Raw genomic sequence first — 23,936 nt, 5'->3', positions numbered from 1 at the left:
ATAGTATTATATGTATAAAATTAAAATGTAAAAATAATTAGTCATTGGGCTGCTTGTGCTGAGGGTTTTCATTGACTGGTACCCCGGGATGGACCAACCTGCCTAATTATCTTGTAACATCAACAACAGTGGAAAAACTGCTGCTAGAAACCTTTGTAGTATTTCTCCACACAAAAACACTTGCAGGTCCCCCTTGTGTTAAATTTTCTTCTCCTGTGGCATTTTGCTTGGCTGGTATTTATCTTGAGAAGTTATTTTGTTCTGAAGTGCTTTCCAAATACTTTTCCCACCTCACTTAACTGTGTTCCCAATCCTTCCAGTAATCAGAAAATGTCAGACCTGAAAGTAAAAATGTCAGACATATAAGGAGAAATCCCTCTAAATGACATTGAGTTCACTTTGTAGAGCTTCAAAGAGTTTAAAAATAGCTTTTAGATATATAAAAATTCTCCATTCTATATCGTCTCTGTTGTTCTTAAGGAATTAAATTTCCATGTTTTATTTGCTATAGTAGGTCTAATGCTTTTTTGGTTGTTTGTCTCTAAGACCTGGAGCTTTTAGAAAGTCTTTAGGTTCCTTTTTTTGCCCTGAATACAATTATCTATGGAAGGCTATAAATACGTGTGTGATTTCTACGACCCCTTAACCTCTTATCACAGTTCTGTCTGCCTGCTTCCCCCCCCTCCCCCCCCCGCCACTGGCATCCTCACCTTTGACTTGATGTTACTGTACTCTTAATATCTTTTGTTTCATCATTCTCAGTCGCTTGTTTCTCTGTTGGGCTACTCGAGAACTGATTCATTTCTTTTCAAACTGAATCTAATTTTCTCTGTCTTTACCACCCACCTTTCTAACTTTATTGTTTGTAACTCCAATTCTTTATGTCCGTACATTGCTCCTTTTGTGCTGTATTACATGTATTTTTCTCCTCCTCCTGAAAGCCACCTTAATCATTTCCCATAGCAGGGTCGATGGGATTCCTTTCTCCTTCTTCTCAATCTATGGAGGTTGAAAAAACTTTTATATTCCCAGGCTCCTTTTGCAGTATTTATCTGTTAACATTTGAAGACCAGGTTTGTCTATTGCTGAATGAGGTTTTCTGATGCATGGTCATGTAAGATTTCACCTATCTATGAACTGCGGCGGAGGGGGTCGGGGGGGAGGGAGGGAAAGATGGGGGAATCTTTCCTGGAATAGGAAATGAGGATGTGTCTATATCTCTTCCCATCCTTCCCTTGAACAAGATATTCTCTACTGTTGTACTTCTGGTTCTAAACTTCCATTGACTGGTCACCCCAAAAAATCTAGTCTACACCGGCAGTGCTTTAACATGGCTTGTGTGGTCCTGGCGTTGTGCTGGGAGAGCTCTCCCAGCGCTCTAAAACACCACCTCCACAAGAGGCGGCTCCCAGCACTGGTGCGCTGTCTACACTGGCACTTTACAGCACTGAAACTTGCATCGCTTAGTGGGGTGTTTTTTCACTCCCCTGAGTGAGAAAGTTGCAGCGCTGTAGATTGCCAGTGTAGACAAGCCCTTAAATGTCTTCAAACTTCCTCTGTCATTGACATGCTTGTGCTATGTATGTCTTTGCAACTTTCTTAAAGAAAATATTTTTGGAGCATATCTGTCCCAAGAGGATTTCTGTTAGTTTTTGCTCAGAGAGGGTGAAAGTCAACCCTGGTAAATGGCCACTGCAAGATCTAAGTGACACTTAGGCCCAATTTTGAATGCATAAGTGGTACATAGAGCTTGTGGTGGTGAATTATTATTGAACAAGGTTATTATAGTAGAACCTAAGGACCAGCCAGGATGGGGAGCCCATTGTGCTAGGCGCTGAACAAACAGTGGTAGATGGTCCACATGCCCTGAAGAGCTTACAATCCAAATAGACGACACAGACAGGGAAGGGGGATAATGCAGAGAATGAACAATGTGATGGCAGCTAACTGCATATTAATTCCCCATTTTTGAAGGGGAAGGGGGGTTAGTTAGGCAATAAGCTAAAAGGAGAGACAAGTGAAAGGAGTGGGCACAGTGATGGGCGGGGAGAAGAGCATAAGAGCTACAGTTGTGGAGTGAAGCTGAGGTGAAGAGACAGAGAGAGAAAGGGTTGGCGCAAACAATCAATCAGCACAAGGCAGAGAAAATCCAGTCCAAACTGTAGAAAGTTCTCTGAATGTCCAAAGGTCCCAGCTTTGGCTGCTTCTGCAGCTGCTCCTACTGGCTGTTTCCTCTGCAGTTTTTCCCTAATGCCACATTAGTCCTGGAGCCTCCAGAGTGTGTGGGAGCTGTCACCCATACACAGTTCTGAGTATCAGGGTGGGGGTCCTGGCTGTAGGGGTGGGCCCAACTGGGTCTCAATTTACCCTCCCCTCCTGAGTGCAACAGTCCCTACTGCATTGGGTGCTTCACCCAGAGCAATTTTCAGCAATATTCTTCTGAGACCACTTGCCTTAGTAAGAATCCAGCAGCACTGCTTCATGAATTTAAATGGCCACCACCCTCTTCGCTCATCGTCTTTTCTCCTGTTTAGTTTTTCAATAAAAAAAGGAGCAATGACACAGTTTAGTCTTAATTGCTTTTATTTTAGATAAAGGGAAAGAAGAACAAACCAACAAAGAACAGTATCTCTCTGATACAGGCTCTGCCAGCTGCCGCACAATGACAACTGTCTTTGCTGACAACAAGCACATAGAAATTTAAAGGTGCAGTACCTAGAACATAAGCACCATGACTACATGACACGCCAGGCTTCCCTAGCCCTTCTATATGTGGGAGCAAAAACCTTGCTGACCCTCTTTAAACATTTCTTGGAGTGAAGTGCTACTGGAATAATCAGCGCCTATCTGATCTACTGCAATTGTAAGCCCAGTTGTTGGAAAGTAGGTACAAGTTCATAAAATGTTACAATAACCAGTAACAATGAATGCGGATAGAAAAGATATGAAAAGGAAACAGGCTGAGTTAGCCCAAATAAAAAGGGTGACTGATGCTACCCAAGCACTGTGTTAGGGTCATGACTGATAAAGAAGAAGAGAACAGGATCAGCAATCAGTGGGCCAAAATTGGTGTGTTGGAAGTTAAGCCTAATCAATGAACAAAATAAATGTGGGAATGGCCTATGCCACTCATCACTCCTTGAAGTTTTAAAAAGAGAAACTTTGGGACCAAAGTGGCCAACAGGGTTCTTCTTCACTCCAGAACTTCTGCCATTCACTTTTTCTTTTTACGAGTACAGACTAACACGGCTGCTACTCTGAAACCTGTCAATTATTGGGGTGTCCTCCTGACCCACACTGGTGAGGATGCCTGAAAATCACTAAATAACCAGTGAGTACGCCAGCCTGATACATGTAAGATCCTGTTGCATCTTCTGTTGCTTCACGTGTTCCTTTATGTCCCCCACTATTTTTCTCCTGTGTTCTCGTTCTCTCTCTCTCAGCTTTTCATCTGATCCTAAGACCAACTGCACCACACAGCACCAACAAACCAGAATGAGGCTGCCCATTCAGCTCTGCCCTGTTTGAGAAGGACCAGTGAAAGCAAGGGACCCTACCAGATCAGTCGGGTGGCATCCCATAGCAAGAAATTAAGCCAGAATCCAGAAAAACTGATATCACCAAATTTCCAGCTCATGGTATCCATCCATGATTGACCAGCAACCTTGTATCCTGAGAACATCAACAAAAGCCGTGTTTCCCACACCTGTACTTTCCTATCTCTTTTCCCTCTTGCGTCTGTCTGTTTTGCCAAAAGGCAGAAAATGTAAACACTGTTCTCAGTGATCAATTCAAAATCCAACAGGGTTAATCCTTTCTTCCCCACTCAGAAGGATTGCATGATAGAACAGGAGGTCTAACTGATATCCTCTCTCTCAAAAAGGGACTTAATCAGTTTTGATTGTTTGCTTTGTAGGACAATTTAAGTTTCAAAATGCTTTGTTTTATTGTTGATTCTTTTCCACTTGTGTATCCCAGTCAATGTATGTTCCAATTTTGGCATGAATTTTCGTTTTTGTGCCTTGGAACTAATCAGACCAAGATCTCTGTGCTCAAAACCTTGAACCTTGTTTAACTGTTCAGTGTTGCATGGTGACAAGGTCATGTTAATACCTTTGACCCTCTGGGCTCATTTAGCCCATCCAAGTTAACACAACTGTCTCTCCCCTATCCCTCTTACTGTGATCTCTCCTCTCCTAGTTCTACTGGTGTCCATTTTTAATGACGTAACTCTGTCAGGCCTTAAATTGGCCTCCTGCTCCTGGATGAATTTCACCAATTGTGATCAGCTGCTCAGCTTGCTGTTCTACTGCTCATCAAGTGCCTCCTCGTGTTGTTGGTGGGCCTTCCCCAGTTCCCATTCAGCATACCTGCACCTAGTTTCTGCAGCCTCTCTCTTTTGAGATTATTGTGCTCTGTTATAGCCTTTCCTTAACATACATTAATGCCTAGAAGCAGATTACTTCAATTGTAAGCTCTTTGAGGCAGGGACTGTCTTTTTGTTCTGCATTTATTTAAGCTCTGGAACACATTGGCTAGGGAGGTTGTGGAATCTCCATCATTGGAGGTTTTTAAGACCAGGTTAGACAAACACCTGTCAGGAATGGTCTAGTTATTACATAGTCCTGCCTTGAGTGCAGGGGACTGCACTAGATGACCTCCTGAGGTTCTTTTCATTCCTACACTTCTATGATTTGTACAGTACCTAGCACAATGGGTCCCTGGGACTTCTGGGCACTATGTGATCCATATAATAAATAATATGCTGCACTGGGCTCAGCTTCTGAATTACCACCTTGAGTCCTAATGTCTCCAAAACCTATGCTCAAAACCCTCTAAAACTTATAGTCAGGAAAAGGAGGAGGATAAAACCCAGAAGATTCCATCTGTGTGGATTTTGACAATAAAATAGAAATCATCTCAGATTAGATGGCTCTGGGAATTGAGAATGGGGTCATCAGCCTTTCACTTTGAGATCACTGGTTCAAATTCAGTCCAATTTGTGATTGAATGAAATTCTTTACTATCTAATGACAGCTTAGCAGTTCAAAGGAAACATTGTTTAGCTAAGTCTGGTGCCTCCTAGTGGACAGGAGTCTATATCACAAGCACCTATATCACAACTGCTACTACTTGACATCCTGATCAGCAGCCTCAGAGGACCAAAGGGCTATTAATACTGAAATACCCACTCGCTCCTAGAGGTGCTCCAAGAAGTCTAGGTTTATGGTGTACTGGTAAGACAAAGTGAGGAAGCTTAAGAGTTGTTGCCTTCATTATACCTGTTCTGTGAGTAGAGAACATCAGCCTCCACTGGTCTCCATCTGGCACCTTTTACCAGAGCTAAATGTACACTGAGAAAGCAAACTAAAAGCATCCCATTAGGTTAAAACTTGCATATTGTATAACTCTAGGAAGTCTAGTCTTTTTTTTTTTCCTTTTGTGGACACACTCATTCAACCAGATAACTGTGTAGAAAGAGAGCAACTCATGTCAAGGGACATAACTGGGGGCTGAGATAAGAAGCATTTCTGGTTGAGAATGTGTTCACAGGCCATTGAATTAAATGGAAAGACTCCCCTTAGATTTCAAATGACTTTGGATAAGGCCTAAATGGAGGGTGGATACATGAGATTGTATTGTATTTAATGGCTTACCTTTTCTAATATTAGTGCTTGCTTTTCCTTACTACTCTCCCTGGGATATTATTCATGATGTGTCTGTGTAAGCCAATTCCAATGCATTGTTTCCATTCCACTTGCTGCCTCCCTCTTTAAGTAAGCAATCAGGTCACTCTGTATGCAGGATTGTAATAGAACTATCAAGGGAGGTTTTTGTGCAAGGCAAAAATTTTGGGGGAAAAAACACTATTATTTTCCTCATTAGTGTGTAAATTAGTAATTTTCCTCATTATTTTAAAAGAAAATATTCCCAAGAGTAAACAGGCAAAGAAGTTCAATTTTGGATCTATTTACTCTGGCAATATTTTTTATGCAAGAAGCATCAATGATTTTGTGTTGCATAGAAGAATGATGCAGAACCACTAATTAAACCCATTAGAACTTCTGTCACAGCTAGAGGGGCTTATAAAGTATTTGAGTTAATTAGGATAGAACTGCTTATATTTTTTTTCCAAATCAAAAGATTTAAGAAAAGAGAAACAAGGTGCCTGGTGTTATTTCAGGCAATGTGAATAAAGTATAACATAAGTGTCAAGAATGTTTCACTTATTGAAAATTTCTGGTCCATCAAAAATAATTTGGATATTTTAATAATGTGGAATCTAAAATGTAATGTCAGTTTTATCTACATGTTAAGACGAGGCTGGAGTTTTCTGAATTGACCCCTAGGAGATATTTGATTTCTCTAGTCGTATTGAGAGAACGTGATCCAGAATTACTTTTTCAGTAGTAGGGCAATCTTTTTCTCCAACCAAATCTCTACCTCTAGGCCATATCTACATAAGGGAAACTTTCTAAAGACTCACATACTGGCCCACCTCCACCAGCATTACCAACATGGGGAGTCCTAGTGTTGATGGGTTTCCAGCCACCACTGGCATTGTTAACAACTGCATCATGTGACCTTGTTCAGAGTAGAGCTGAGTGATTTTTTGTTTTGTTTTGTTTTTGTTTCAGTAAGAAGCTGAAAAAATCAGGTTGGGTTCAAAATGAACCTTTTTTGGGTTCTGCAAACTGAAAAATCAATCTCTAATTCCTAGTAGTTAGCATTAGAATTTAAAAACACTGGTGGCCCATCTACATTATGGTTTCCAATCTTGCTAAATTCTGGTGGAGCAGAGCAGGTGTTAGCAGCAGTGGGAATGTTTTAGAAAACATCTCTCGTGCAGACATCACTATAGTTGTGGGAGGATAGTTCTGTTTTCATGTCTACTGACTTCTCTGTCTATGTCTTCACTATCATTTTCAGCTGTCCCTGACCACTGACTCAGCTCATGTTAAATGTCCTGGTGGTGTTGGCAGGGTCTACCAAGTTCCACATACACTTCAACCTCTCAATCTAACATGGATTGGGGAATGCAGGTTTTAGATCACTTGTCTAATGCAGATGAAACTCCTACTATACACAAGGCCTCTATTGACAGGGTGCTGATAGTGGTGATAGGTTTTTTGCAACGTAGACAGTAATTCAATATAGTAACCATATGGTAATGACTTTGTCACTGCCAACCTGCCTGCATTTGAACTGGTGAAATAGAAATGAAAGGTTCTTTATCCCATTAACAATTTTTCAAGAACATCAATATCTGCACCAGAAAAATGAAAATGGACTAGTTCTCTACACATTCTAGTGTCATAGAATTTAAGGTCAGATGGGACCAGCTCATAATTTAATCTGACCTCCTATATATCACTGGCCACCAACTCCACCCCCACACTAAACCCAACACCTGAAATTAGACCAAGGTATTACAGCCCACAGGAGACTCACCTATTATGTGCCATGGGGAGAGAATAGGCAGAGTTGAGGTGCACCAGTGCACCAGCAGCCAAAGTCCATAGATTTGCCCTTCTCAATATGGTAGTGAGGCCTAATGGCTAGAGTCCATGTATTCACCCCAATAGCTGGGCAGTGTAGCCCAATGGCCAAAGTCAATAGCTTCGCCCCTCTTAGCAGGGCAGTGAGGCCCAGTAGCCACAATCAGTACATTCGCCCCAGGAAGACAGGGCAGTAAGGCTTACAGGCCAGAGTCCATAGATTCACCCTTCTCAGCAGGGCAGGGAGGCCTAGTGGCCAAACTCCGTCGGGAAGGGGGCTGCACAGACAAGGAGGGGGGTGGCAGCCCTGATAGGGGGGCCCAGGCCCTCCCTTGCCACTGGGCCCCAACCCAGGGCCCTGTTAGTGGAAGGCGCACGTGCCACTGAGTCAGCGGGGTGGAGGGGGGGGTTCCGACTGAAACATGCTGACTCAAAACTCCGGTTCACTAACCAGGCCACTATCTAATTCCCCTGGGCTGCTTCCTACCATAGCACCCGTTGCTGCGGTCTGGGTGTCTCTGCTGTCTCCAGGTTCCCCAGTCTGCACTGTCCCCAGTGACTCCTGATGCAGCGGGGTCTCAGTAGGTACCTTAGTGTCTGCTTGGGTTACAGTGTCTCCGGTCTCTATGGCCTTGGGTTTTGGCTGATCCTCAACTAGAGCCAGCTGAGCACTTCCCTCCTCCCCAGCAGTCAGTCCCAACTGAGCTGAGCTGCCCCCTATTATATCAGTGCACCTGGAGCATGCCCAGTAGAGTAAAGGGGGCATGGCTTCCTCAACCCACAATGTAGGGTTAACCCTTCACCGTCCAGTGCAGGGCGAGTGCACCTAGTCACACCAGGTCATTAAAAAAAATACTAAATAAGATCAGGCTTGTGATTGATCCTTGAGGAACTACACTAGTAACCTCCCTCCAGTCCAATAGTTCACTAGTTTCAAACAGCAAAAAAAGGACAAACATCCCAAGGCTGACAAGTAATCAAACAAGTATGTTTGTTCTATCATTAAAGAACAGGGAAGTCACACAACTGTTGATGAGAGAAAATCCCAATAGTAACTAGTTTTATGCCCCAAATAGCAAACATATATAAGGAATATGAAATTAAATTTAGAGCACAGTGAATATTAAATCCTTTTTTACTGTAATTCTCTCTCTAAGACTCAATCTATGGGTAGATGATTTACAACTCTAGCATTAAAATAAAAAGGAATTAGCATTCACTCCTGGAGATATGGAGATGAGGCCATGGGACTCCCCTGCTCATTAGTGGGAGAACAGACATGTTGTGTTTGATTACTAGTCAGTCTTGGGGGTTCTATTCCTTTCTCGTTGATTAAAATGTATAGAGAACCAGCCAGTTTGGTGATGTTTTCCAGGTACGGCAAGCAATATAAGATTGCCAAATCCATGTTTTAGCTAAGATATATTACCCTAAATAAATGCTGCTGTGAGCTGCTCATCAGAGATTGGAACTTCAGTGAACAGTTTCTTCTAACCTTTTAAAACCCCTCCTTTCTAAGATAGAGAAGAAAAGAGATTTACAAAGTTCTGAAATCCACTTCAGTGGTTCCTAGTGTGCTTATGATCTAATCTGTAGTTGGTGCAACACAGCTCATCACTCTTCTTGTGCTGTATTGGAATTTTTATTAATTAATTTTAGTCTCTCTCTTTCCTCTATCATGGGACATTGTTTTCACTGTGCAGGATAGAATCACTCTTACTGAAGTCAATGGCATTTTTATATATTCCATTGGGGGTATAATTAGGTACCCAGAAGAGGATGTTGAAAAGTCTAACCCCATCCCAATGCAGGATTCTTCACTATAATACATTCCATAATGCTCTAAGTTGAAATGACCTTTGTAATAGTTACACCCACTTTCTGGAAAGGGAGTTCATGGAACAAATTCATAGTTCTGATTGGTGACTTATTGGTTCTGAATATGAGTGAAGTTAACAACTAATTTTTTTATTTAGGTACTAATATTTAACCTTCACTTTCTCTGCACTAGCTTAACTGGCAACCTCAGTTCTGACCTCACCACTTGTGCAGAATAATTGATTCTTGTTCTCTTTGTAACATCCCTTTAGATATTTATCAACATTGTGTTTACTCTGTCATCTTTTCTCCAGACTGAACATGTCTAGTTCTCAAAATCTTTTTTGAAAGCTCTCACTGTCCAAACTTTTCATCATTTCTCTTGCCCTCCAATTATCTTGTTTCAATTTATTTGTCTGTGTTTGTTCTGGAGTTGCTGATTAATGCTTGCCATCAGCTAAACAATTGTTTAATGAGAATCTTAAAATGAACTATCAGAGAGGAAAGGGAAGAGCAGGATAAGTGAAGGAGAATGGAGGAGAAAAGAAGAGATAAAGAAAAGATAGCCATATTTTAATGGCAAAGCTATTTTGCTAAAGAAGTCCTCAATGCCCCTTTCCCCTCATTCAAAGTGTACAAGTTTCATTTTTTTCATAGTTTCCAAGGCCAGAAAGGACCATTGTGACCATTTAGTCTGACCTCTTGTATAACAAAAAGCATAGAACTTCCTTCCCCTAATTCCCAGAGTAGATCTTTCTGAAAAACATCCAGTTTTGATTTTAAAACGGCCAGTGATGGAGAATCCACCATGACAATTCGTAAATTATTCCAATGATTAATTACTCTCACTGTCAAAAACGTACACCTTATTTCCTGTCTGAATGTGTCTAGATTCAACTTCCAGCCATTGGATCATGTTATAACTTTCTCAGCTACATTTTGAAAAGTCCACTGTTAAATGTTTGTTTCCCATCTAGACACTTATAGACTGTAATCAAGTCACCCTTTAACCTTCTCTTTGTTAAGATAAATAGATTGAGCTCTGACTGTATCACTATAAGGTATGTTTTCTAATCCTTTAGTAGTTCTCACGGCTCTTCTGTGACCCCTCTCCAATTATCACCATCCTTCTTGATATTCAAAGCATTTTAGTGGATTTTTTAAGCTATGGCCATCATCCCAGAAACACTTTGGAGAGCAGGGTGGCACAGCAAGCTCTTTTTTGTAGGCACAGTTCATGTTTCGTAACTCTTCTTACTTAACCTGCTTGCCCATTTAGTAGCCTACAAACCTCTAAGCCTCTTTGGGAAAGGGAATAGGAAGGGGCAGAAAAGCAAGCAGGGAGATGTAAGAGAGGATAGCAAAGAAGGCCCAGTCTGTACTTAGGTTTAAATCATGATGCTAGCAGTAGTTCTATGCTATCAGTTTGCCTGCCCAGTGGTGGCAAAACTGATTGATTTGTGTCTCCTCCCTTCCTGCCTGCAGCTGAGAATCTGAGCCAAAAAGTGACTTATCTCACTATTTCCATCAGTGATAATTTTGGTCTACTGTATTTAGCAATATTTTTCATATTTCCTTATTCCTATGGAAGGAGAGGGGTGCACAGTCTTCTCCATTTCCCAGAGGAATAAGGAAATATGAAAAATATTGTAAAATACAGTAGATCAAAATTATCACTGATGGAAAACTCAGATACTTGCTTTGTGGACTGTGGTTTCTACTAAAATGGCCAAAATGTATCTAACACTGCATTCTCTAGATTGGCCAAGGCAGTTATCAAAGAATTCTTCATTAGGTTTTTTAAAAAATTGTTCTATATGTTGGCTAGTGTATAGTCTCCGGTTCCTCGTGTCCTTTCATCTTTGCTCTTTTATTGCTTTCCACGTCCCAAAGTTCTCTTTGGATTCCTGGAGATCTGAAGGTCAATTAAAAGGTGGTCTAATGCTACTTACTTGTTTAACAATATCCCATCTATATTGATGAGGTAATTAAAATGTTACAAATTATGAATGCCACTAGAAAATGCTTAGTCATCCCTGCCAGACTTCAAGTCCTTGCTCCAAAGCATGGGGGCACTAGAGCTTGTCAGAAAAAAGGTCACCAGCATTTTTTTTAATGGGCAAAACCCCATATTTTCCCCCTAGTTTTGTTCTTGAAAATGGCTGAACTGTTTTGGCTGAAGTTTAAAAAAAAAAAATCTTCATACTCAGGCAGACACCTGGTATGGAAAATGTTAGCTCAAATGGATACAGTTTGGCAAAGCTATAAGGAACTGAAACGGGGTCTTCTAATGGGAAGTGTCAAATAACCTTATTAATAGGTGGTGCTTATCATATAAACTATATACATATAAAAGTAACAATACTTTATGGATACATATATACTCTTAACACAACAATAGATTATTTGAGCTAAATTTGATGTTGGTATAAAAGTATGCACTAGTCTACAAACTTAAATGGAGCTGCCCTCATTTACACCACTGCTAAATGTGGTCCAATGTCTGTGCCTTTGTATCAAGATAAGACCCTTATCATTAGCATAATTGCTTAAATGAATGTTCTAGTAAACAAAATGCAAACACAATATAACAAAACAATACTTTGTTGCAGGCATTGACATTACTTATAATAAGAACATGAGGAATTTGATAAATTAAGCCAATTTGAAGTAAGTGAAGAAAGACTAAAACCTCTGGGAAATCTTATCTGAAATCCAAGCTGCAGGTGGTTCATAAAGCAGCCAAGTTATGGTGAGCATACCAAGGCAGCATTGCCTTCTCTTTAGCTGGTAAATGCTGTCTGTTCATAGAAGCCAGGGAACAACTGGCAGATGTTAGAAAAACTAAGGAAGAAGATGTATAATGCATTAAACAAGAAGATGCTATCATTTAAAAACACTTAGATAGGCCCACTTTCCTTTACAGTAGAACCTCAGAGTTATGAACACCAGAGTTACGAACTGACTAGTCAACTGCACTCCTCATTTGGAACCAGAAGTAGACAATCAAGCAGCAGCAGAGACCCATCCCCAGAAAAAAAACAAATACAGTACAGTACTGTGTATAATGTGAACTACTAAAAAAATAAAGAGAAAGCAGCATTTTTCTTCCGCATGGTAAAGTTTCAAAGCTGTATTAAGTCAATATTCATTTGTAAACTCTTGAAAGAACAGCCACACGTTTTGTTCAGAGTTACAAACATTTCAGATTTAAGAACAACCTCCATTCTCAAGATGTTTCAGAGTAACAGTCGTGTTAGTCTGTATTCGCAAAAAGAAAAGGAGTACTTGTGGCACCTTAGAGACTAACCAATTTATTTGAGTATAAGCTTTCGTGAGCTCATGAAAGCTCATTCTCGAGGTGTTTGTAACTCTGAGGTTCGACTGTATTTATCTCCTAGCTAAAATTACAGAGTCCAAGGTAAATAATCATGTACTTGTTAGGAATGTAACTGTACACTGGCCTTGCAAAAATCCCATTCATTGACTCACTGGGGAGAAATGAAAGGGTGCATAGAGTGAATGCTGGTACAGATGTATGGAGTGAATGCATTGATTAGGTGTGAGTACGACAAAGAGACATTGTGTCTGCAAATTTATGTAAATGTACATACATGCATGCCATGCATATAAATATATAAAATAGTTTAAAATATAAATTAGTAAAATATTTTCTTTTTTTCATCATCAATCATCAGACTGTAATATCTCAGGGGCAAAAAACCTTTGTTTCCTTACATGTCTGTCAAATGCCCATCACACTCTTGATGCTATGTACATAATGATGACAGTAATAAATTATCCTGGTAAAGATGAGCTGAGTAGATTTTGTGCCTGAGCTGGTCATTTCATGATGGTTTGGCTGGGCTACTACACAGGCAGATGCCCTCCTGATGAAATGCCAAGTACGTTCAAACAGTGTTGTCATTTGGGATAGGTAGTTGATGAGAACCAGGGGTGCAGGAACAATTTGTACATTGGGGGTGCTGAGAGCCATTGAACCAAACTGTAAACCCTGTATCTGATGGAAACCTCTTCAAGCCAAGGGGTGCTGCCGCACCCTCAGCACCCCTAGTTCCAGCATCTATGATGGGAACCACAAATTAATAGCACACGACCTAAAAAAACGCACAGCAACCCTCATGACTAAAAGATTTAGTAACAAAGGGCAAGTGGTCTACACACACAAGGACTAGAGGCCTCTGCCCACACACAAAACTATTTCATGTGTCCTTCTCCCCTGCCTTGCCACTGTCCCCTTGCAGAAATGAAGATGTAATGTAAACTGTCCTCCTGCCTCACCTAGAAAAGAGGATGTAATAGTGATCCGCTAGAGGGCATTTGTACAAAGTTGGTCTTGGTTCTCTTACCACAGCAGATAAGGGAATAAATGGGAGGTAAGCCCATTGACGTTGATGGAGACACATTGGTATAACAGTGTGAGATGAGACTCTCACTGTAGGTGTCTTAAGGTTATCTGTACACTCTAGGCTAATGAGGTTATATACTATTAGTTAGGAGATAAATCAAGATAACTAAGCAGATTTCATGAGTTTTGGTTCACAGCAACTTCCTGTGTATTTCTTCTTACTTTTCTATTTATCTAAAATCCCTAATTTAGACTTGGCCTCCTGCACTGATATCCTAGCGATTACTATAGAGTAACATTGTGTTCCTGAGGAAAAGTGATCTGCACACCTTCTCTTTAGAGCTAGATTATCTATTACATCCCCCTTGTTCCTGGGTTTAGGGGCAAGAGAGAGGGTGCATTAAGGGATGGGTGGTTTATACTATGGTTCTAATGGTTATACACCCAAACAGATGTTATTCCGCACCCACAAAGTACTTCTTTCTCCCAGAAACTGCTTAGGATAAGGGACAGTGATTGCTTTCTATTGGCGTACCCTGCAAAAGAATGTTACTATGATCTCATTCTCATTACTCTTCTGCAGCTTATTTCGCTGTCTTTTGTCTTTCATTCTAATCTCAGTTGCCTCATGATCTCAGCATTCCCCACGACCCCCCATTTGCCACTCCAAGCCATGGGAATAAACTGATGATTCTAAAGAGGTAAAACAAAAGTAAATTCTCCTGCACAAGTTACTACCATGGAACTCACTCCCTGAGTGGAGGAAACAGCCTGTGGTAGAGTCCCTCTGTCTGTCCTCATTAATACCTACTGACAGATAGTTGCTCAATTACTCTAATTCTTAATTTTCTTCCTACCCTGCAAAGCTCCAGAACATTCTCTGCTCAGACTTGCCACTCACCACATTTTCAGCCCCTCTAACCACAGCTTTTGCAGCAATTAAAAATCAATGTACTTAGCGGATACCCCAAACTGTGATACTTCTGAAGCCCTCATTTACAGAGCCACAGCTGTGGGTTTCCATACGGACAGCTTTACGATTTCACCTTTTCCTTTTCTAATTAACTCCTGCTTGTGCTATAGCGTACATGAGGATTCTCTTTTACCCTCTTGCTGTTAACAATAAGTATCTCAGTTTTATAAGAAGTGAGATGAGATTGTAGTCAAGGGAAGTTTCAAAATGGCAGTGTTTTTTGCTTTGTGGATCTCCATCTTCAAACATTAAACTTTTAGGTGTCCGTAAGATACAGGTCCTATCAAACCTGTATTGTTCCCCTGGACACTTTTGAAAATAACCTGTCTTTGCTCTTTGCTGGGAATTGTATCCTCCGCCATAACTAGAAAACAGAAGGTTGCACACAATCATTTACCTTTATTTGTCTTCAGGTTCAATGTCCTGCCCAGATGCATTACCACAAGGATTTTTTAAAAATTAATTTCAACTAATTTTGACAGTAGCCTGTAAAATGAGAGGTGTGGTTCTCTGATCCTGAGTCAGTGGGCTGCCATTAGAGGCTACTGATTTTGCAATGCATTTGTACAACTTTCTTTAAAATGACACAAATATTATATCAGGCCACAAGCAGATTGCGACAGTTTATGCCATTCTGAAACCAACAGGAATAATGCTTTGCACTTACAATAATAATACTTTTAAATGTGCGATGTTTGGTACAAACAAATTACTTACTGGATGTGGTACTTGCCTTTAAACATCTCAAAGCACTTTACAAACATTCACCACTCTATTATAGCAGTTTAATAGAGTGGTGACTCACATCCAATGTTTGTAAAGTGCTTTGAGAAACTTGAAGACCAAGACACCATATGCTACTGGCTTAGGGACAGAAACTATGGAGTTACCCCAGCATAAAAATGGTGGTATTGTGTAGTATTATACCCATTTTACAGTAATATAAAGTTACTTATCTGGCAATTCAGTGTAAAGCCAGGAACAGGATCCAGGAATACTAACTCCAAGCCCTTTGTTAGAAATGCATGATCACATACCTTCTCTACTACAGGACATTTGTGTCCAGCACATGCAAATTCAAGATGTTGATTTCCTTCTGCAAAATATAAGCAAGATCACAAGGTGCAAATCCCAGATGGAGCTGACATGATTACAGGGCTAGCTGTACCTCTGCTGCCTTTGTGGTCCCTCTGAGTTCACCCTCTCAAGTGTCAGGCCCTGTACCTTTACCGATCCTGGGGCGGACTTTCACAATTCTCCCACTCTTATCCTGGGCCCTGGGCTTACAGTAGTTGTGTTATAAACCATGCTTACCCAGAAGGTACAACTGAGTTCAGATACCTGCAGTTCTTCCCTTTGGGAATGTGTGACTAGTGGTAACCACTGATTATACAACCTTCTTACAACAAAGTACTGTTTATTTTGCAATATGAGCAAAGCATTTAGAGAAAAAGGATTTTAAAAGAACCAACCGTCTACACATGTCTGTCTTCCTGAAAGGCTCACCATTCCCTGATGGTAACCTAACCAGGCCTAACTCCTTCAGGCCCCCTATGCCCCATTTCTCAATTGGGATCTTGTGTCTCAGTCTGGTTCTCCTGAATGATGACCTCTCTTCCTTGAGAGAATGTTCCTTTTTTAACCTGCCACAGTTCTTTTGATTTCCTGGCCTTTTCCTGGCCTGCTTTGTCTCTTAACAACACTTAATTGTTTACTAAGGAGGCTGATACTGAGCCATTCTTCTTTTTTTTTTCCTGTTTGTTTATCTCGACAGCCTCCTATTAAACAAAGCCATTATATTTAAACATTTGAATAAATAGGTCAACAAACACTATTCATACATTATTACAGAGCAGCTCCAAATTCATCACAGCAGCTTCTTGAGTTTCTTCAATATTATGAACTGATTCTGAATTGAGGCTGCACTGTGGAAACAAGATTTTCAGCTGAGAATTACAGCATGACTTCAGATTTATACAGTTTGGGGATAATTTTTATTTAATGGCCGCTTCTGGTATTTGGATCAATCTGTTTGTGGGATGGTATTGAACAAAAGTTCCAGTATAGGTGCATCTAACGTAGCATGAGAGATCATCGTTACTAAAAGGAATACCCCAAATGAGTAACAGCTAGTTAATATTTAAGCTTCAGTTGTATTCTCTCTATAAAAAAAGTATAGTAGGATTCTATGTAAATTCTGTCTCAATGACTTCAGGCAGAATTTCCTCACTCTTCTAGTTAAAATAAGTCTGTTCCATCAGTTCTGAAACCTAACTCTGGAATTTAAGAGTCAAGCTATTCCATTTCTGGCTTGTGCACTATCACTGGGAATAAGGATTTTGCAATAGGCATTTAGTTAACAATTCTGATGATGATGCACAAACTGGAATAGAATCCAGCTTGTTTTCCTGGAATTGTGATAGCTCTGCGGTATTCAGAGATGTAAAAGTAGATAAAATTAATTTTTGTTGCAAAGTAGATATGGCCGAAAATATAAATAGGGAGCTGATCTCTGCAGTGGTGCCATTTTCACAGAAACTTTTCTGTCAATGATCTAACTTTAAAATGTAAGGCTTTGATCATGCAAAAGCTTATGCACATGTATAACTTTATGCACGGTGAGTAGCACAGTGAGCAGTCCCACTGACTTCAGTGAACTACTCCATAGTGTGTACATTTTTATCACATTTTAAGTGTCTGCAGGATCTGGCCCAATGTTTGAATTTGAGGGAGAAATCTTCAAGCTGTTATGGCTGTCAATACTCCAATACTCCATTGGATGTAGCCGAGTTTTCAGTGTGCTACTGTTCTACAGAAATCGGGCTTCTCTTGGGAAGATTGCGTGGAAAAAATAAGAACAGAATATTTATTATACTTGCCTTATTTTCATTTTCTATTTTTTTCATCTTTTTAATGTTTCAGTATCTCCTCCCTCAATTTTTCTTCCTTCTCCCCTTTCCCTGTACTTTTTTCTCCCCCTTTCCATGTTGAAACTAGAAAAGGGGTAGGGGATGGAAGAGTAAAAAGGAGGAGGAAGGAAAACAGATTAAATGAAGACTCCAAAATTTAAATATTATTTTAAAAGGCTACATTTTTTAATTTTAATTGGAACATTTTGAAAATCTTTTTTCATGGACTTTTAAAAAAATATTCAAAACAGTTTGGTCAACCTTAACTGGTTATCTGGTAAAAAGCCAAAGTAGTTTTGTCATGACCAAAATGAGGTATATCATTCACCTTTCCCTGGGTAAGATGCTGGACCATTAAAAGGAAAGTCGTGGGGATGAGATTGAAAATAGCACTTTCCAGTTTTCACCATCCTCTATTGGCTATAATAGTACTGGGTTTGTGAATTTGTTTTTTCATTCTGTTTATTGATCTTTCTCACTCACATAAATGATTGCTCCAGAAACTCTTTCACAATCTCATAAAGTGCTTCTGTATTATATTGCCCACTACCCTCTGCATGTTCTCATAGCACATTTTATACAGGACAGCTATGGAAAATTTAAAACACAATTGCCATGTAAGCGCTCTGTTCTTTTCCTTGGGAGACATTGCTTCTAGTATTTAGGTAAGGGGACTTGAGTCACGCTGTTAAGATTTATTTCCAACCCTGTCAGTGACTCAGTCTGTGACTTTGGGCATGATATCTCTCTGTGTCTCAGGTTTCCCATTTGTAATATGGGGATAAAAATACTTCTCTCTTTGGGAGTATTATGAGGCTTAATTAACTAATATCTGTAGAATGCTGTGACACCCTTGAAGTGCTATAGAAGTGCAAGTGACTGTGTTGTTTTTCACCCTATGTATGCATATGGTATGTACAGAATCTTCTGTAAGCCTTATCCTGGGAGCAAGGGGTGGCATAATCTAGGCTATAAATGTGTTTCATTTATTTGGTTTTCTTTTCTAGCAGTTGCATGCACAAGAATAGACAACCATCAGAGTCAAATTCTCTCCTTCATGTAGTTTCATAAACAAGTGGAGAATCAAGAAGCGAGAGTGGCCTAACATCACCACGCTAGGCCCCACTTGGTCGGGCTCGCTTTGTCAAGGCCAGAATATATTGGTTCCCTGCTGAGCCCACATAGATCCAGGATAATGCTTTGACTTCTCTCTCTCACTGACTGTGTTATGAGGAACACTGTGAGTGAAAAGAAGCTTCACACCATGACGCTGTTTTTCTGTGTGACACCCAGCAGGGGTGGGGGGTGGGGGAGGAGAGAATAAAGGACAAATGAAGGGCAAGGGCGAACAGGGTTATAATTCTTCAGCTGCTGTCAGTTCCTTTCATGTGTCTAATGTTTTGCTGTATAAATGGAGGACATTACTCGTATCACAGAAGCCTTATATCAAAGAACAAACAAAAGCTGGCCGAAGGGACCTTCAGTGGGACTCATTAAAAGACTCCTCAGGTAATCAAATGCCTCTTTCTCAGGCCTGTTGGAAAATTAGTTATCTAATAATTGGTAGGTGGTAGCCAAAGACAGCCACCCATCTCGTAGTCTGTGTCTCTCTAGCTAAACCTCCCAATGCACATGTTATCAATTATTGCTAGATGCCAGCCTCCAGCAGAAATTGCATAAGCATATTGGAAGTGGTCTGCAGTCAGTGCTAGTGTTATCTGCACACGTAATGGCTATATGTCCTGTCCTTTGAGTTTTACATAATAACTTCATTAGTGTACGAAAACATGTGTTTTTGTACTGGTAGATGTACGTGCATATATTTGTGTGTGTGTATATACATACAAACATAAATAAGTGTGTTTGTACATTTATGTGTAATTTATTCTTAAGCATTCAATTTAGTGATATAGTAACCTTTGTCAAGGGAAAACATTTAAAGACATAATTTGGATGATATTCTAAGCGAGTACTTTAGCTTGTGTTGCATTTCCCAGATTTGAAATACTCATAATTCAGCACAATTACTGGGAAGCCTGTGATTTACTCACAATTTGCATAGGATTTACAGCAAATACACATTGCTAGTGTAGGGCTTTTATAGCTTGCCCTCATTATGTCATTGTGACAAAATAACCCTACTAAAATATATCCAAATTATATAGAATATGCATTGAGTACGCCAAAGGTATTCAGTTCCTGAGAAAAGTTCTTAGTCATGCAGTTAGATCAGATTTTGCTACAGACAGGTACTTTTCCTAATGTATTGCAAATGCCCAAAATTGACCTAATTAAGCTAAATGTTTTAAGCAAGTCTTAATCCACAAACTACATTGTGCTGCTAGATTTATGCACACTTCATCAGAGTGCAATTTAGAATCCACCTCACCATTTATGTCAGTAACAGTATCCTTTTTTTTTCTTTTTTAATTTAGGTAAATTATAATATTTGTGACGATGAAGGCCTGCTAAATTCAGACTAGAGCCAAGACAGGGTTTATTTGCTGAAAATTCTTCCAGAAATCTCTGCCAAGACACACCAGTTTTAGCATGCAGAACTTCTATTCCCCTTTTCACAAACATGCTTCCCAGTGACAAGCCATGACAGTTTTAGTAAGTAAGTAGGTGGTACAACACAGCGTGCTCCATGCGGTGCAAGGTCACACAGTGCAGAGAATGCCATTTTGTGTGAGGGCCAGACAGAATCATCCTGTTGGCCAGATTTGTCCCATTTGTGCCATTTGGACAGTGCACAGCTGGTCAGGTATGCAGGGCACGCAATGCCTTGCATACATAGACTGCACACCACTGATGCTTCCTCAGGCTCCAGTGATGTCTGCTGTTCTCATTCTGTCTCTGCAGGCCCCATTAAAGTCTTCAGTTCCAATTATTTGCACCTCCCAGACACTATTCCTTTCTACAGCCCTGTAAACTCTGCTCTTGCTTATGTTCTCCTATAACATCCTCCTCTGGACTCAGTATTAGTGTCTCTTCTTTGCCTTCAACATCCTTCTAATAAAATCTACTGTTCCTCTGGTTCACCAACACCCTGCCCTCTTCCAGCATTCTGTTCCCATCACTTGCCTCATCATCTCCTACCCCAAAACATGGTGTTCTTGGCAGATATGGCAACTTCCTGCAATATCCTTGGAAGGCATTGTTGTATTAAATTTATGTATCACTGTGGGCCAGGATTGTACGTAACTCTCTAGAGGGGAGATGTGACAGATATTGCAACCCCATGCAGTATCTTTCGGATTCATTGCTCTAAATGAATGGCTTATATATGATTGTTTTCTACTCCGTGGGGGACAACTATCACAGCTCCTCCAGAAACTAAAAACAGTGGGTGGTGATTAAGGCAAATTAACCTGATTGCACTCCCCCCTGCCCAAGAGGTACCACCTTCTGGAGAGGCTCACATATACTCTCCAGAGAGCAACAGAAAAAGATAGGACTTTTGGATAAACAGCCTGCGTTTAAACTGGCTCAGGGCCTTCCGTCTGATCCAGCAAACAGAAAGGGCCTTATGTCCAAGGGGGGTTCCCAATCCTTGCAGAAGGGTTGGAAGGACTTGACCTACTAGGGCTCCATAAGACAGAAGGGTGACCTCTGGTAAGTGATGAGTTTGTGTGTAAGTTCTTTTATTGTTTTGAAAGTTTTCTCTTGCGATGCTTTCACCTTATGAATAAATGTGCTTGAGTATAAGGGACTGTGTGGTAACTGGTAACTGCAGGCAATTATGCTGTTCATAGCCCTTGGTGAGAAAGCAAAGTGCAGATGCTGGCCTGTTTGGAAAGTCTGGCTCACTGGGAATATCACAGTGTAAGACAGGGAACTGTGCAGCCTTGAAAACCCTGGTCAGGAGGCACAGAGACGTGGGTCTCTGCCCAAAAGAGGTGATGGCTGAGAGCTAGAAAGCTAAAAGTGGTGCCTTTGGTGGACCATGGAGGGGTAATAAAGGTACAGCTGCCCTGAACAGTGGCAGTGTTCTCTCTCCCATGGGGAAAAAGGAAGAAAATCACAAATACGGATAGAAAATGAAACATGTACGAAGAGCAGAAATATTTCTTTCAAATACCAATCTTAAATTCCTCTTACATGTAAGGACTGTTACTTAAACTGAGGAAATGAAAAGAAAATGTGATAGAGTTTCATTTGAAATAGCCGACCCCTCACGCTGAAGGAATCTGAAATGAGCCAACATGAGCTTTGCATTCTACTTTCTCTCCTCTGTTTTTTTTAAAAGAAACTGACATTATTTCAAACCTGTCATGTCTCATTCTAAATAATTTAAGAATTTGTGCACTGCTGCTGCCGATCTTGTTTGTCTCGACCAGCAGTCCCCTCAGGATAAGGTGTTTATAGGTTAAAAAAATAAATGTTATAACTAAATAAATAATACTTTCAACTGTTCTGCTGGCATTCGCTTGTAGCCAGAGAAACAGAAGTGGGAGGCCTTGGAGAGCTGAGGGGAAGCAGCAAAAAACAGAAATGGAGAATCTGAGTGCTCTCTCCCAGGGAAATTTGAAATGCCAGGTACAAATTCCTTCATTTTAGATAAATTTAAGGCAATTCAGCCTCTCACTCCAGTTAAACTCAGCTGACAATAATCATGCTCACTGGACCCATCAAACACCCTCTTCCTCGTACACACACTCATGCCTCAGCCATTCTCTCATGCAATCACTTATGCTTACTCCCTCTCTCTCTCATTTCTCTGTCACACAAACATATGCACTCTTATGCTTTCTCGGGTGGGGCGCGGGGGGGGGGGGGGGCAGAAAGCAGGAGAGAGTAGAGGGTGGGGTCCTGTGAGGCAGTGTGTGTGAGAGGCACAAGGCAGGGAGTGGGGGAGGGGTGGGAAGGAGTGGAAGGGGGCAGAGGACTGTGTAGGGATGAGGTGCAGAGTGGGGTTCTGGAGGTGGGGATTCTCAGGGACTTGGTGTGTGGGGGCCACAGGAGAAAGAAGAGCTGCTGGAAGTGGGGCATGAGGTGGAGTCCAGGTGGCAGGCATTGGGTGGAGTTCCATAAGAGGAGGAGGAGCTGATGGTTGCTAGAGGGGTGGAGCTCCTGGATAACAAGAACATCCAGTTACAATCATAAAGATTTAAAAACATCAAGAGTTTTGTAAAAGATATAAAACCTCATGCATGCCTGGAGAACTAGTGAAATGGTGAAGAGAATATCAGCAAGAAGAGGAAAGGATTTTCTATCCACCTTTCAAAACTTATTACCCCAGAAAAGAACAATTTAACTTAAATGATCATTTGAATAGAAGTCTTAGACTCAATACCCGAGCCCCTTCGATTAAGGTGGTCAGTGCACCCAGTAACTTTCTTAATGCCTCCTGATGGTCCTCTAAAGACCAGATTTCACACTCCTGATATTTCCAAGGTTAAAAAAAGCCAAACTAATTTTAAAAAAACATTTGTCAGGCTGCCTTCATAAATAAATAAAAAAGGACATATATCTAATATTTCAAAAATAATTTGCAGGTCACCATAAACCAATCTATAATGCAGAGGGTGGGGAATGGTGTTAAGGAGGGGGTGCAAGGTAAAAATGTTGGGGACCACTACTGTACAATGTAGGTTGATTTATGTCCTGATGCATGAGGTTGTATATCCATCCACTACAAAGTTTTTATGTTTTTTATTTATTTATTTAAATCCCTATGGTTGTAACTGGACATTTTTGTTATTCATACGAAAATTCAATCCTTTTTTAAATCCTGATAAGCTCTTGGCCTCAATGATATCTCATGGCAATTATGACAGGTTTCAGAGTAGCAGCCGTGTTCGTCTGTATTCACAAAAAGAAAAGGAGTACTAGTGGCACCTTAGAGACTAACCAATTTATTTGAGCATAAGCTTTCATGAGCTACGGCTCACTTCATCGGATGCATCACAAAAGCTTATGTTCAAATAAATTGGTTAGTCTCTAAGGTGCCACTAGTACTCCTTTTCTCGTGGCAATTAATTCCACAACTTAATTATGTATTGTGTGGAAAAATACTTCCTTTCAGTAGTTTTAATTTGCTGCCTTTCAGTTTCATGGAGTGTCCCCTTGCTCTTGTGTTATTGGCCTGCATGACCAGAAGCTCTCAATTTCCCCTCTCTATTCCATTCATTATTTTGTATGCTTTAATTGTATCTTCTCCATAAGGGAAATATCCCAGTTAGAGCTGGTCAAAATATAGAACTAGTTCTCAAGGAAATTTTGAAGCTGTTTCCAATTTGCAGGGTTCAGAATGGACCCATTTTCCTTTTTGGGTATGTTAGCATGACATTTTTATTGATATTTTATTGAAATTGTGATCAAAATCATTACTGAACATTTTCATTTCCTGAAAAATTCAGTTAACA

This window comes from Natator depressus, chromosome 3 (genome assembly GCF_965152275.1).
Source record: "Natator depressus isolate rNatDep1 chromosome 3, rNatDep2.hap1, whole genome shotgun sequence".
NCBI lineage: Eukaryota > Metazoa > Chordata > Testudines > Cheloniidae > Natator > Natator depressus.
This window is presented reverse-complemented; position numbering follows the sequence as displayed.